Raw genomic sequence first — 13,609 nt, 5'->3', positions numbered from 1 at the left:
AAGATTTTCCTAACACCCCGCTGCAGATTAAGCCCTTTGCTTCTTGTCCTACCTTCAGTGGACATGGAAAACAAATGATCCCCATCCTCTTTATAACAGCCCTTGACAGAGCTGAAGAGTTATCAGGTCCCCGCCTCAATCTTCTTTTCGCAAGACTAAACATGTCCAGGATTTTTTAAACTTTTCCTCAAAGGTCAAGTTTTCTAAAGCTTTTATCATTGCTGTTGCTCTCCTCTGGACTCTCTCCAATTTGTTCATAACTTTCCTGAAGTGACACGCCCAGAACTGGACACAGTATTCCAACTGAGGCCTCACCAGTGCCATGCAGAGTGGGACACTTACGTCCCTGTTTGTTCCCCCCCAGACAATTTTCCACAGCCATTCCCCACTTGTCAGGGGAGGGGAAAGGCAAGGAACAGGTTTACTTGTTGCACAGGGGCTTTGATCCACTGTGTTTTCATTTACATTTCCTTTAAAAAAAAGGTTTCACTGTCAATAAATGTGACTGTTCAGTTTACTGGTGTGTAGCCCCTCCCTGACTACGACAGACGGGATACTTTCCCCAGGGTTGGGAGAGCTCCTGGTGATACACAGACTTGGATTTCTGCAACTCCCCAGTGCCGTCCCACCGCAAAGAGTTCCCTGACCATCACATGCCCACTTTTCTCTCTCCTACCCCAGGCCCTACGTAGCCTACTGTCAAAGCAAACAGCAGAGGGCTAAGGAGAGTGAACTCAGCTCAGGTGTTCGTACAGAACAACAACGTGGCACAGAGATAGCAATAGAACCGCACTGCCACCCTTCACCGCACAAACCCACAGCCAAAGGTGTTCGCCTGGAGGAGGTACCCTCACAATCGTCTGCGGTCAATGGGTACAGAAGCATCAGCTGCAGGGGCTCCAAACCCACCAAGATATGTCGGCACACAACTAAGTGACTATGTTGTCTTGCGCTTTCCATGCAGAAGCATAGGGTGGCATGTCCCTTGGCAGTCACAGCAGTTACCTTCTGGTTGCCTGCTGTTCCAGGATGTGAGAGCATATGTCGTCCTGGATGTCCCTCGCCTGCTGGGAACCTGGGCCAGTGTGCACATGGGTGGGATTTTATCTGTACAAGCTCTGCAGACTAGTTCTGCCCTGGGCCCACTCCGTAGGGAAGTATTCCCCTTTATCCTCACATACGTTGACGGACACAACATGCCACCATTATGCGAACCGTGCTGGCCACACTGACATCCAGCTGGGTCCACAGGCATACCAGTGGCATTCAGCCACCCAAACGCCCATTCAGCAACCATTCTGCAGCTGCTCAGTCTGCGGCTGGATTTCCTTTTTGCTAAGTCAGTGATCTCAGGGTACAGCTTCATGAGCCAAGTTAGGAGCAGGTGTGCAGGGTCCCGCAAAACTGGGCACAGAAACACCAAAGAGAACCACGATGTTTCTGGGGAATAACGTCCCTTCTTCCCTCCTGAAGTACAATGCCGATCTCCAGTGCACCCTGGTGTCATGAACGGTTCCTGTGTGCTCAGCGATGTTCATGAGCCAGCCTCTGTGGTCCACTAAGCCTCGCAGAACAAGCTAATAGTAACCTTTTTGGTTCACATAGTCACTCATCCCTTTTGATGGGCAAAGGATGGGGCTGTGGGTGCCATCAATGGCCCCCTGCAAAATTAGAAAAGCTCATCCCCTGAAATCCAGCTGTAATTTCTAGTTACTGTACTTGACTTATAGCAAGCACCTGTGGGAAGATGACAGCATTGATAGCCTGGCAAACTTGCACAGTCACCACCCCGACCGTGCATTTTCCAACCCTGAATTGGTTTGAAAGTGATCCAATGGGCAATAGCCACCTGCTTCTGCACAGGTATGGGTTTCTGAAAGCGAGTGGTCTGGCGCTGGAGGGTTGGCGCTGGAGGGTTGGAGCTCCTTGCACAGCTCCAAGAAGTTCGGCTTCCTCATTCAGATGTTCTGGAGCCACTGGTCATCCTCCTGGGTTTCCAAAACAATGTGATCCTGCTGTGCTGGTTCTCCTGGACAAGACACAGCAGTCCAGCCATGGGCCAACCATGGTTATACCAGCAAGTGACAACATCTGTACCATGGGACCACACTGGATTGTCACTCGCCCTCTCAGTCAGCTGTCTTCAGCGTCTCAGAAAGGTTTGGGCTGCTTCGGTCCAGTATCTTGCGGATAGATACTGCACCACAAGGAATAGCAGGAGCAGAACCACATGATCCTGCACTTGCGCCATGTCTTCTGGCAGCTGCCATCACCAAATGTGTGAAAGAAGAGGATGGTTCCAGCAACATGCAGCAAGGTTGTTTCTAGAGCACCTCCTATGATGCACAGAACTCTGGGATACCACCCCTGAAACGGTAGTGCAAAGGCTGTGTACCAGCAAGGGGCAGTGTGGATGTGGGTATATATGTGGACACAGCGTATACACATACCAGCACTGCAAATGTGCAGGTTTGGGGGGCTACATGCACCAGAAAGAAATTAGGTTGGTTTAGCATGTTTTAGTCTTGGCAAATCCATGTTGGTTATTCCTATTACCCCTTAAACGCTTACAAACTGTTTCCTAATTTGTTGCAGTACCTTTCCAGGTGCTGTACATGGGCATACAGTGTCATGTGGTTGTCCCCCGAAAGGTGTGTTACTAATGCTTAGCTTTAAACCAATAGCTCATTGCACCAAAACCTCCAAGAAGATTAATTATTGCTTGTTAGGGAAATAATTCTATTGTGAAATTAGGTCTTTTCCAGAGCTGGGAGATATGATTTGTGAATCTAAAGCAGCAGTTTTGAGGCTTGTGGAGTTGGGTTTAAATGGTTTTTAGCAAAGCATATGTTGAAGCTAGTACAAATCCTTCTCTGTCAATCAGCGGTCATTTTAATTTCTAGAGAACTCAAATACAGCTCACAAGCTGTGAGCCCAGATCCCATCTTTGATTTTTGTCCTTTGTTGCAAAATTAAAATTAAGCCATTTTCAGTTTAGAGGAGAAGGAAGAAACATAAGAATCTTTTGGATTCAGGCACAGGGTTATGCACAGTGTGGGAACGGGCTCCAGGCTGAGGCAGGGGGAGAGGGCTCCGGCCGAGGGGTGCGGGCTCCAGAGTGGGGCCAGAAATGAGGGGTCCAGGGTGAGGGAAGGGGCTCTGGGCTGGGGCAAGGGATTGGGGGGATGAGGGCTCCAGCTGGGGGTACAGGCTCTGGGGTGGGGCTGGGGATGAGGGGTTTGGGGTGCAGGAGGGAGCTCCAGGCTGGGGCCAAGGGGTTTGGAATGTGGGAGGGGATGCGGGCTCTGGGAGGGAGTTTGGATGAGGGAGGGGGCTCAGGGCTGGAGCAGGGGGGTGGGTTGCAGGCTCTGGACAGCGCCTACCTCAGGCGGTCCCCAGAAGTGGCCGGCATGTCTCAGTGGTTTGAGCATTGGCCTGCTAAACCCAGGGTTGTGAGTTCAATCCTTGAGGGGGCCATTGAGGGTTCTGGGGCAAAAATTGGGGATTGGCCCTGCTTTGAGCAGGGGGTTGGACTAGATGACCTCCTGAGGTCCCTTCCAGCCTTGATATTCTATGATTCTATGTCCCTGTGGCCCCTAGGCGGAAGCACACCCCCAGATGAAGGCGACGCCCCCACAGCTCCCATTGGCCGTGGTTTCCGGCCACTGGGAGCTGCAGAGCCGGTACTTGGGGTGAGGACAGTGCATGGAGCTTTCCTGGCTGCCTTGCGCCTAGGGGCCAGAGGGACATGCCGGCTGCTTCCAGGAGCCACGTGGAGCCAGGGCAGGTAGGGAGCCTGCCTTAGCCCTGCTGTGCTGCCAACCAGACTTCTAATGGTGTGGTCAGGGTCGAAAACCGGACCCCTGGCAACCCTAGACTCTGGCCATTTGACCAGGCAGATCCCCGTCCAATCAGGGCAACGCAGCTGGTTTGGCATTGTGCATGCCTTTGGCACAGTGCCCCCTTTTGTGCTTAGGGTTGCCTGGCTGAGCTTCCGCCTAGGGGCCGCAGGGACACGCTGGTCCCTTCAGGAGCTGCCTGAGGTAAGTGCTGCCCGAGGTAAGTGCGGCCCACACATCCCCCCTCACCCTAATCCCCTGCCCAGACCTGAGCCCCCTCCTGCACCCAAACTCCCTCCCAGAGTCTGCACCCCAACCCCCGTCCCAGCCTGGAGTCCCCTCCAACATCCCAAATCCCTCATCTTTGCCCTGCACCCCCAGCCAGAGCCCTCACCCCCCCACACTTCAACCCCTTACCCCAGTCCGGTGAAAGTGAGTGAGGGTGGGGGAGAATGAGCAACGGAGGGGGGTGAAATGGAGTGAGCGGGGGGCGGGGCTTGAGGAAGGGGCAGGTCAGGGGGTGGGGCAAGGGTGTTCAGTTTTCTGCAATCAGAAAGATGGCAACCCTCGCTGTGCTCTGTCCTTCAGGAGAGGTGAGTCAGAACAGGCAGAGGCATGATAACACCAGGCAAACCTTCCCTGGAGATCAGCCAAATGTGAGGGGGAGCGTGCTGTTTCCCATGGCATGGTGCACGGGCCCTGGGCCCTGCCCCCTGTAGGAGTGGGGCCGGAAGGAAACAGATGTTTTTTGGGGGATAAAGGAGTGTCCTCTTTTATCCCTTTCCTCCTCCACCTGGGTCCACCACAGATCTCAGTAAATGGCAGTCAATTTGGTTCTGCTCCAGTTCCTCTCTTGACCCATCACTTCTGACTGACCTAGTGGTACAGAATCTGTGCATCGACAAACAGCACACAATCAGAGACAGAAAAGCTCGATCCAGTCATCTAGCCCACTCCCCTGCCAGTGAGAGATTTGTTAAGCTCTACCTCTTCTCCCAGTGCCAGCTGGGCTCAGGTTTCATTTCCCCATTCATTTGTAGCGTGTATTTGTATGTGCATCCTTTATAGCAGTGTGATTCCATTTCACTGTCACTCTTATTAATCCTTCTCCATACAGCACGTACGCTGTGTGTTATCTGTTTGCATGCCAGGCAGGTTAATACTGTTTGCTTTTTAAAATTATAATTAAAATGTGGCTATTTTAAAAAAGAAAAAAATCCAAGTGATCGCAGAGCATAGTTGGCCAATTCCAAAAGGCTGATGCAGCCAGATCATTTGTCTTCCATCTCAACGTTACAGAAAACCACATGGCAGGGATGAGAATAATCCTCCATTTGTGTGTGTTAAGTTCAGCTTCCTTCTGTTCTCTGTGAAAGTCTTTGCGATCTTCCTGCTGCTCTCTGCAGCCTTCTTTGTTGCTGCTTTTATGTTTTATGAAGGGGGGGGGAGTTAAAGGATTCCGGTTCTTTTTTTCCTAGCCGCAGTTCAGATGGGGCGTTGGAGAGGATAATGCATTTGGTCTTGTGGGAGTGGTTGGGGCTGAGGGCACATGCTCTCTTGCTCTCTTCGGGGCCCTGCAAGTGATGGACTGAGGATTGTGAGGAATCACACATGAAATGATGCCTTTTAAGTTGAGGTTGAAATTAACTGATCACACTGTCATCTGTAAGGTACCATTCTGCCTTTTCGTACACTCTCCCTGCTGTGAGAACGAACCTCTGCAAAGAGAACAAAAGGGCCACTCATTTCAACTCAAAAAGGAATTCTCTGAAACTGCAAGCTGTTAATGTACATACTAAAGATCATTTTCCCATAGCGTTTGTCAGCCAGTTCGCCAATCATTTTAGTTCACAATATTGCTTTGCTTTTTCTTGTAGTGGTGACTTTCACACACTTGTAAGATTGCCAAAGAAAGGAAAAGTTTCAGAGTAACAGCCGTGTTAGTCTGTATTCGTAAAAAGAAAAGGAGGACTTGTGGCACCTTAGAGACTAACCAATTTATTTGAGCATGAGCTTTCATGAGCTACAGCTCACTTCATATGCATCGGATGCAGTGAGCTGTAGCTCACGAAAGCTCATGCTCAAATAAATTGGTTAGTCTCTAAGGTGCCCCAAGTCCTCCTTTTCTTTTTAAAGAAAGGAAAGTCTCCTACACTTTCATCAACAGCTGGAAGAAGGTAGCTGATACCACACGAAACTTCGGTCCATGAAGGGAAAGTGCATTGTCTGTACCTCAGATCAGCAAGGTGCTGAGGTTTGGAATAAGAGCACTGCAGGACATACAGATGAAAACCCGCTGCTACAGCAGAGCGGGGAAGGGTTCGCACACACTGTAAGACCAGGGACATTCCTTTTTTTTGTTTAGCAATTCTATGGAAATTGGGAGAAACTTTGCCTTTTGCCTGGTGCAAAGAATGGCAAATACTCAGATGACTGTGGCAAACAGTACCCTTGTGGCAGCTGTACTGAATACCTGAATAAAGGGTCCCAGGGCATTTCAGTCATCCAGCAGCAGTTTTTCTTACCAGCTAAATGGAAGGTGCCGGAGCACAAAGATCAAGGAGGACCAAGCTGGTCTTGAAAGGAGTCTTCTCCAGACTGGAACCAGCACTCGCTTTCATACCAGGGAGACCTTTCAAGGGGAAAGTTCCAACATGAGCACCAGGAAGAAAAATATAAGTCTTTTTTGAAATTGTCAGAAATAGGCTGAAGTTACCTAGCCCATTGTGACAAAATCCTGATCGAATGAGTTGATTTAAGCTTTTCAGTTAGTTATCAGAAAGCAAGTACATGATAGACCCAGAGAAACAATCAGCAAGCTAGATTTCAACCCCCCCTTATAAAAGGTAACAGTGCAATCATTGGCTTAGAGCTGAATCAAAACAAGGCACTCAGCTCAGGCGAACCTGCCGACAGGACCTGCTCGGTGACTGATTAGACAGGCTGGCAGAGATGTAAATGCCAAGAGATAATGTATGTTTCCCTGCATATCTTGAGCAAATCCATCCCCCATTTGGATGGGGACAAGGGAAAGATGTTACCCTAAGGGACACCAGCATGGATCTATGACGTCTCCTGACAGAGTGGAGGAGAGGCAGGGATGCTCAGTGGGTGCGTTTCTGTGCCCTCGAGGGGAAGGGGGTTGGAAGGCTGTTGAATCTGGAAGGGGTAAGGCCCCCAAGCCATGCAGATCCTGGCGATCCAAGGGGAGAGGACGCCACAAATCTACAGAGCCCTGTAGAGACAGGGAAGAAGTCTTACAACGTGAGAAAGGGGCAAACGAGGAATGAGCTGGGGGAGAAAGTGAGCAGTGCCAGAGAAACCAGTGCCTCCTGGCTAACAATTATGAGCAACAGGAAGGTGAATCTGTGCATAGAGCAGGAGCATCTCCTTCTCCCACCTTGTTCCTATCGCCCTCCATCTTATACCCACTGTGACCTAGAAACCCCTGTTGGGAGTTGTGCCAGAGACCCCAGCAAAGAGACGCAGGGGAGAAGCAATCACACTCGGAGTGCTTCTGCTGTAGCAGGCAAATTTAGTGCCACCATTTCTAAAAATACCCTACCTTGGCAGAGAGTAAAAAAAATAACACATGTCCCAGACAGAGCAGGAGACCACAGGAAGGGGCCGTTCTGTGTGACACAGACTCATTCTCTGAGTCGGAAAGAGAGAAGGGAGATGATATTGTCCTGTCATAGTCCTAGACCAGGAGTTCCCTGAGACTGGGACAGTCTGTGCAGCACGATGGGACCCTGACCGTGGCTGGAGGCACTCACACTGCTGTAACACAGACCATCATAAGTGTCTGTAACAATAATGAAGTGACGGTAGCAGTACTATGAGCTCTGCCTGCCACGGAAGGGAATGTGAAATACCCAGAAGTCTGTAAACACCGTTCAGCACGGTCATCCCAAGGAAAGCATTCCCCAGACTCTGGGAAAGTTCTTAAAAGTTCAAAAACAAACTTCATTCAGAGTTAACTTTAGTGTTAAGAATAAAAATACTGGTTTTTTCCTCAGTTGAAATATTCCATTGCCTTGCTGACTGACCATGCACTGATCAGTGGAGGCTTCCGTGAAGTAAGCCCGTTATTCTTTACAGGCACGTATGAAAGATTCCAAACAATGCCTTTTCCCAATTCGACGGTATAAACCGAAAAGCGCACAGACTTTCAGAAACACGGGGCCCAATGGACTTCAATGGAAGCCAATGGCAACATTCCCATTCACTTTACTGGGAAAAGGATTGAGCCCATGGACATTAGAGATAAGCCATCTATATTCCCTGCCAGTGCGGGATTTTTCCTTAGAATATATTTCATCTGCTTTGTCCAGTCCAGACAACAAATGGAGCCTTCTGCCACATCTCTGGGGAACTCCACACCGCCACCAGTATATCAGACCGCCCCGCTGAAAAATATTGCTGATAGTCTTCCTGGATCAATCTTCTCCGTTTCCTCCCACAACTCCTATTAACATTGTTTCGTCATGGGCATCCCTCACCCCTGTGGTTTACCCCCTGGAATTACATCTCAATTGTGAGCATCTCCCTTAGTCATCACTTGCACCAGCGAGCGATCAGATTTTCACCTTTTCTCCTTCCTCACATAGCGATCCCTCCAGCTCCGGTGTTCTCAGATACTCACAATTCTCCTCTTTCAGACACGAGCACCAGCTGCCTCCTCAGCCATGGGCCCAACCCTGACCCACTGAAATCAACAGGAGTTTTGCCCCAGACTCTGTTGGAAGCCACAGAACCGGGCCTCCACTTCTCTGTTGGTGGGACTTGAGCAGCAACATTTAAAAATATCGGGGCCCGGTAGCAGAGGAGCTTTCAGTAGATCAGAGGCTGTTTTTAATGGCAAGGGAGAGCGAGACGGGACGCAGCTGGGCTGGGGAATAAGTGCAGGATCAGCATGCACAGGGAGGTAGGTCCTGTCACAGCAGCAGGGGCAGTAGAGAGTGGACTGCAGGCAGCTGAGTCATGGGTCAGTCCTGCCACGGCAGCCTAGAGGAACTGCTTCTGGACAGGAGCAGAGGACTGCAGCCCTCCTCTGCGGAAGGGCCTGGGGACTGTCCCCCAAGCTGGCAAGGGTTGGTGCCTGGCTAGGACAGCGGACAAACAGCTGAGCTACCATCGCATCGTGTGCATTGAGTCTTGCTCAGTTCCTGGTGTCTGAGGAGCCTGGGGGGAAGAGTCTGAACTGCAAGGCATCTTAAATTGAATTTTAATAGCTTTTATCCTTTAAAAAATTACTTTTCATCTCTTCACAGTTCACCTTCAAGCCCAGCGCATCACAAGGGGAAAACACTCTGTGAGAAACGATATCCCAGCAAACGAGCCAATGAGCCAGGTATGTCTGAAGGGGGAATTCATCGCTGCCGTTCTTGAGGCCCTTTGGTCATGAGATCGCTTCCCACGCAAGGCGCAGTCTGTCACTAGGTTGGTGGAGACGGTTTTCAGCTCAGCACTCATTTGGACTGGACCAACGTGTCACATCTTAGAACACTGTCAAATTACATCAGCTGTCGGTGGCGGATTATCCATTTTCAGGCTCACATATTATGTGATCTGAAGGCTGGTATCGCACATATTTGTGAGTGTGATACATATTTAGTATTTGGGATTAGTCCGGGGGCCTTAGATTAAATTGGGGCTCTGGTCTTCAACCACTTGAGAGCATGCACTCAGGCATGCAGAAGATCAACAGGCCCAGGACATTTTAAGACACTGAAGATCTTTTCCTGGCCTCTTTTGCACAAAAACAGCATTATATCTGAGAATGTGTAGGCATCCCTGCTTTAAAAATACCAGGGTTCCTTTCTGACTGGCAGAGAAAGTCACAACCCAGATTTACAGGCTCTTTAGAAGACTTGACATTCAACTGTCTCCTCTCCCATTCGCTGTGGCCATTAATCGTGCACACGCAGTGCTATTTGCAACAGGTGCTGTCATGTATCCTTGCACATCTTGTTTAATTGCCTCCATGGTGGGCCTCTGGCCAGGGAGCATGTCACTTTTCACTACAATCCCTGCCAATCACAAGCAATGTAGTTGTCGCATGTACTTGCTGATGCCTAGCTGGGGAAGGTGTGGTAACATAGATCCTTGTCCATCTCATTCGATTAATTGCCTCCCTGCCAAGCCGCTGGCCAGGGGAATCTGGGGAACTGCACCATTAAGTGACCCATACAATCATATTTCACATATCTCCCCAGTCCATTTATTGAATTTACCAGTCACCCATTTTCTGTCACCATCTGCTGCAATCCCTGCCACTCAAGGAGCTTAGCAGTCACAAACGTGTACTTGGGCCTCCCTCCTATTTCCCTGCAATGCAGCAGTCACTGTGCTCCATGTTCTAGGGCTGCGACAGATCAGGCAGGGTGCTTTCCTGCCTGCACTTGACCTTTAAGCCAAGATTTTAACTTGAGGCCCTAGGGGGAAAGTCAGTATTAATGATTAAACCACGGAACAATCTAGCTTCTTATATCGAGGCTCAGTTTGACGTTTCTCATTCAACCCCAATACTTCTGCACAGGCGTGGGAGATTTGGGTGGGCAAGTGGAGCCGCTGGTCAGTGCGTGCCCGATCCGGAGGGTGGGGTCGGTTAGAGATCCCAGCTCAGTTTCCAGTGTAGCAGCACAGGAATGGTGGCTTGCCCAGGAACCTCCTCAGAGACTCGACAGCTTGTGCTAAAGAGCCAGGCTCCATTGCTGGGACTAACAGAGTCACAGACTCTGTGGATCAGACACAGAGGGGGAAAATGCACCACACAAAGGATGGAGGATTTGGACTCCTGGGTGAAATCCTGCCCCCCACTAAAGTGAATAGGAGTCGTGCTGTTGACTTCAGTGGAGGCAGGATTTTACCTCAGAGTCTTTATCACTCTCAGCTGATTTTAGGAAACCACAGAATAATGAACCGTGTGCGTTTGCTTCTAATTTCTCCATAACAGTGATTAGTCACAGGCCTCACTCTCTCTGGGAAGTAAAAGTCGGTAATGCAAAAGTACCACAAGAACAGGATTATGAATTGTGTATGATAAACAGTTCTGTCTGACCGCCTACGATTATGAGTTCATAACTTATTACTTGACTCCAATCTCTACATTAGAGTCAGCTAAAATCTTCCAGAATATTACTCTAGGTAATTTACTGGGAAGGAAATAATGAAGTTTCAGAAAGGAGACAATACTGAAAAACCTCCAGCTCTTAAACGGATCGTGTGGCAGGTGTTCCAATACTGTAGCTCATTCTTCTACGTGCTTTTCCTCTCTGACATTATTAAACACACGCCTTCTCATCGTTCAGCAAAGCTGCACACGCCACTCCTTGAGTTCAATTAGGTAAACTGTGCAATCTGAACAATTACCAGCCAATCTCACACACCTGTGCAAATGTTCCGAAGAATGACCGATGCAGACACCACTCACATCACGCCCCCAGAGTCGATGCATACACCACGGAAATTACTGCTTTTAATTCTGGATTTAGAACCTCATTCAGGGTATCTATAGTAGTAGAGCTCTGTGCATTGGGAATATTGGGATTTCTCTAGGTACAAGCCAGAGAGCTTTATGGAGCTTTATTTATTGATCTACCCAAGGTTTTTGATACAGCTGATCTCCATTTTTATCACAGCAATTTCAGCGTGACCCAGATTTTCGTACAAGTACTATACTGTAGCTTGGTTTAGCAGTGATATAATTGGTCACTGGATGTTGTCAGCAAACTGGCATTGCCCCAGCTAGCCAGGCTGCAGACAGTGAATGTTATGTCCCATCAGGCTGTTGATCTGGCACCTTTTACAAACCCTGAATGTTAATGGTACCATGTTCTATAACACAAGGTATGCTATATGCCCGTCCGAGGCTCAGCACAGAACTCACAGCCTTGGCAAAGGTATGACTATGTCTCCTTTGCACCCTCCCGACCCTGGGCTGTTTGGCAGCCGACACCCTAGGGCCTAGTTACAATAAGGCTGCCTTATGGGTCACAACCCTGCTGGAGACTCGACAGCACAGGGGCTCTGCTCCACCATGCCCCTCCACTCCCCTGCAAATCTGCTACACCAAGACTTGAAAGGCGGCCCTTGGAAGACAGCCTTATGGGGGACTGGAGGAACCTTCTCTGGTTGGTTATGGGGCTTTTAGAATCCCATGATGTTGCTCTGACCCTTTACCCATTGCGGGCCTGTATCTTTGCCACATTTCAACAGGCATTTTTGCTGTAGCCCTTTCGTTGTGGTGGGGGGCGTTGTTTTTAAAAAAGTGGCTAGATCGTTGTTTAAGTGGGAAAAGTTCACTTGTTTTCCTCTCTCCCACAACTTACAGTGCTGAAGTGATTCTGCAAAGTAAACAAAAGCCTATAGAACCCAATATGGAAATTTTCAACACAAAAGGGGGATGTTTTGGAAAGTCACAGGCATGTCAGAACAAAGGTTTGTAACTTTCAAAATATTAGCAGATGTAACCAGAATCTATTATAATTTAATACTGTTTGCTTAGGAAAAATGGCCTGTTTAAAATGTTTCCGCAGTTGCTCTTTGCCCTTCTGAAATAGGATTTGTTTCTATTTTAATTCACTTAAAATGTATTTATGGATTATACACAAAATGGTGCAGCAGACCTCCCTAAATACTCCCTGATTAAAACACTGGGCTGTGTTCCCTGAGTATTTGCATATAAGCCAGCTGCAGGTCCCATTCCAAATTATATCTACTTACTGAAACCAGATCTAAAGTGGATAGAACTTGAGATCACAAGTTTACATTAATTTTAATGTTCCCAAGATTAGTCAGAATTTTTTAAGCAAATCATTCGTTTACTTGGATCCTTGCTTCACATTAGAGAGGCTGGTCATTCAGAGATTTTAAATAAATTTTGGATTCTTTTCCTACTGAGGATTACACTTGCTGATAAAAGAGGCTTTATGTTAATTTCAGTAAAGTTTTGCCTCCCAAACATCTTCTCATTTGCTGTTTTTAAATGCAATGGGATTATTTTGTGTAGTCTCTGTATCTTGGAGCTGGAGGTTGAGTATCAAGATGCCAATCTGCAGGCAAGCTCTGTTTTTAATTTCTGTCCTGACTCTTCCAGTAATGCCCCCTTTAACCCTGTCTATTGAAAGATTCCTTTTTCTGCCCCACCAATTTTGCTAAATATGCTGTGTGACAAAATAAGATTGAAAGGGTGAATTGCCAATACACCCCTCTGGCTAACAGGAGTTACCCTCATTACAGCTAAGAGAAAAAGCAAACAATGTTAATTAAAGGAGAGTAATATAATTAATGCCAGTCAACATGGGTTATGGAAAATGGATTCTGTCAAACTAACTTGATATCTTTTTTCCCCACTGAGGTTACAAATTTGGTTGATAAAGTTAATAGAGCTGATGTAATATACATAGACTTCTGTACGGTATTTGCCTTAATACTGCATGACATTTTGATTTAAAAAAAACTAGAAACAAACTTAATATGGCACATGTTAAAGGGATTAAAAGCTACCTAACATAGGTCTCAAAATGTAGTTGTAAACAGAATCATCATCAAACAGCTGTGTTTCTAATGGGGACCTGTAGGAATCTATTCTTGACCCTACGCTATTTAACATCTTTTATCAGCTTCCTGGGAGAAAACAAAAACTCTGATAAAGTTTGCAGGACACAAAAATAGAGGGAGAGGTAAATAATGAAGTGGTCTGGTCATGGGATAAGAGGGAAGGTCCTCTCATGGATTGGTAACTGTTTAAAAGATAGGAAACACAG

At 48.0% G+C, this 13,609-nt stretch overlaps 1 long non-coding RNA gene across 2 annotated transcripts in view; it reads left to right on the top strand.

Moving 5' to 3' along the window:
- LOC125639419 (uncharacterized) overlaps positions 1 to 13,609 on the top strand; it is a 33,764-nt gene that overhangs the window by 14,651 nt on the left and 5,504 nt on the right. For both annotated transcript variants that reach the window (XR_012669176.1, XR_007357489.2), the window contains exons 2-3: positions 9,113 to 9,192; positions 12,175 to 12,281. This is a non-coding gene — a long non-coding RNA (uncharacterized LOC125639419). The remainder of the gene's footprint in view (positions 1 to 9,112; positions 9,193 to 12,174; positions 12,282 to 13,609) is intronic.

The sequence above is a fragment of the Caretta caretta genome, chromosome 7 (genome assembly GCF_965140235.1).
Source record: "Caretta caretta isolate rCarCar2 chromosome 7, rCarCar1.hap1, whole genome shotgun sequence".
NCBI lineage: Eukaryota > Metazoa > Chordata > Testudines > Cheloniidae > Caretta > Caretta caretta.
This window is presented reverse-complemented; position numbering and strand designations above follow the sequence as displayed.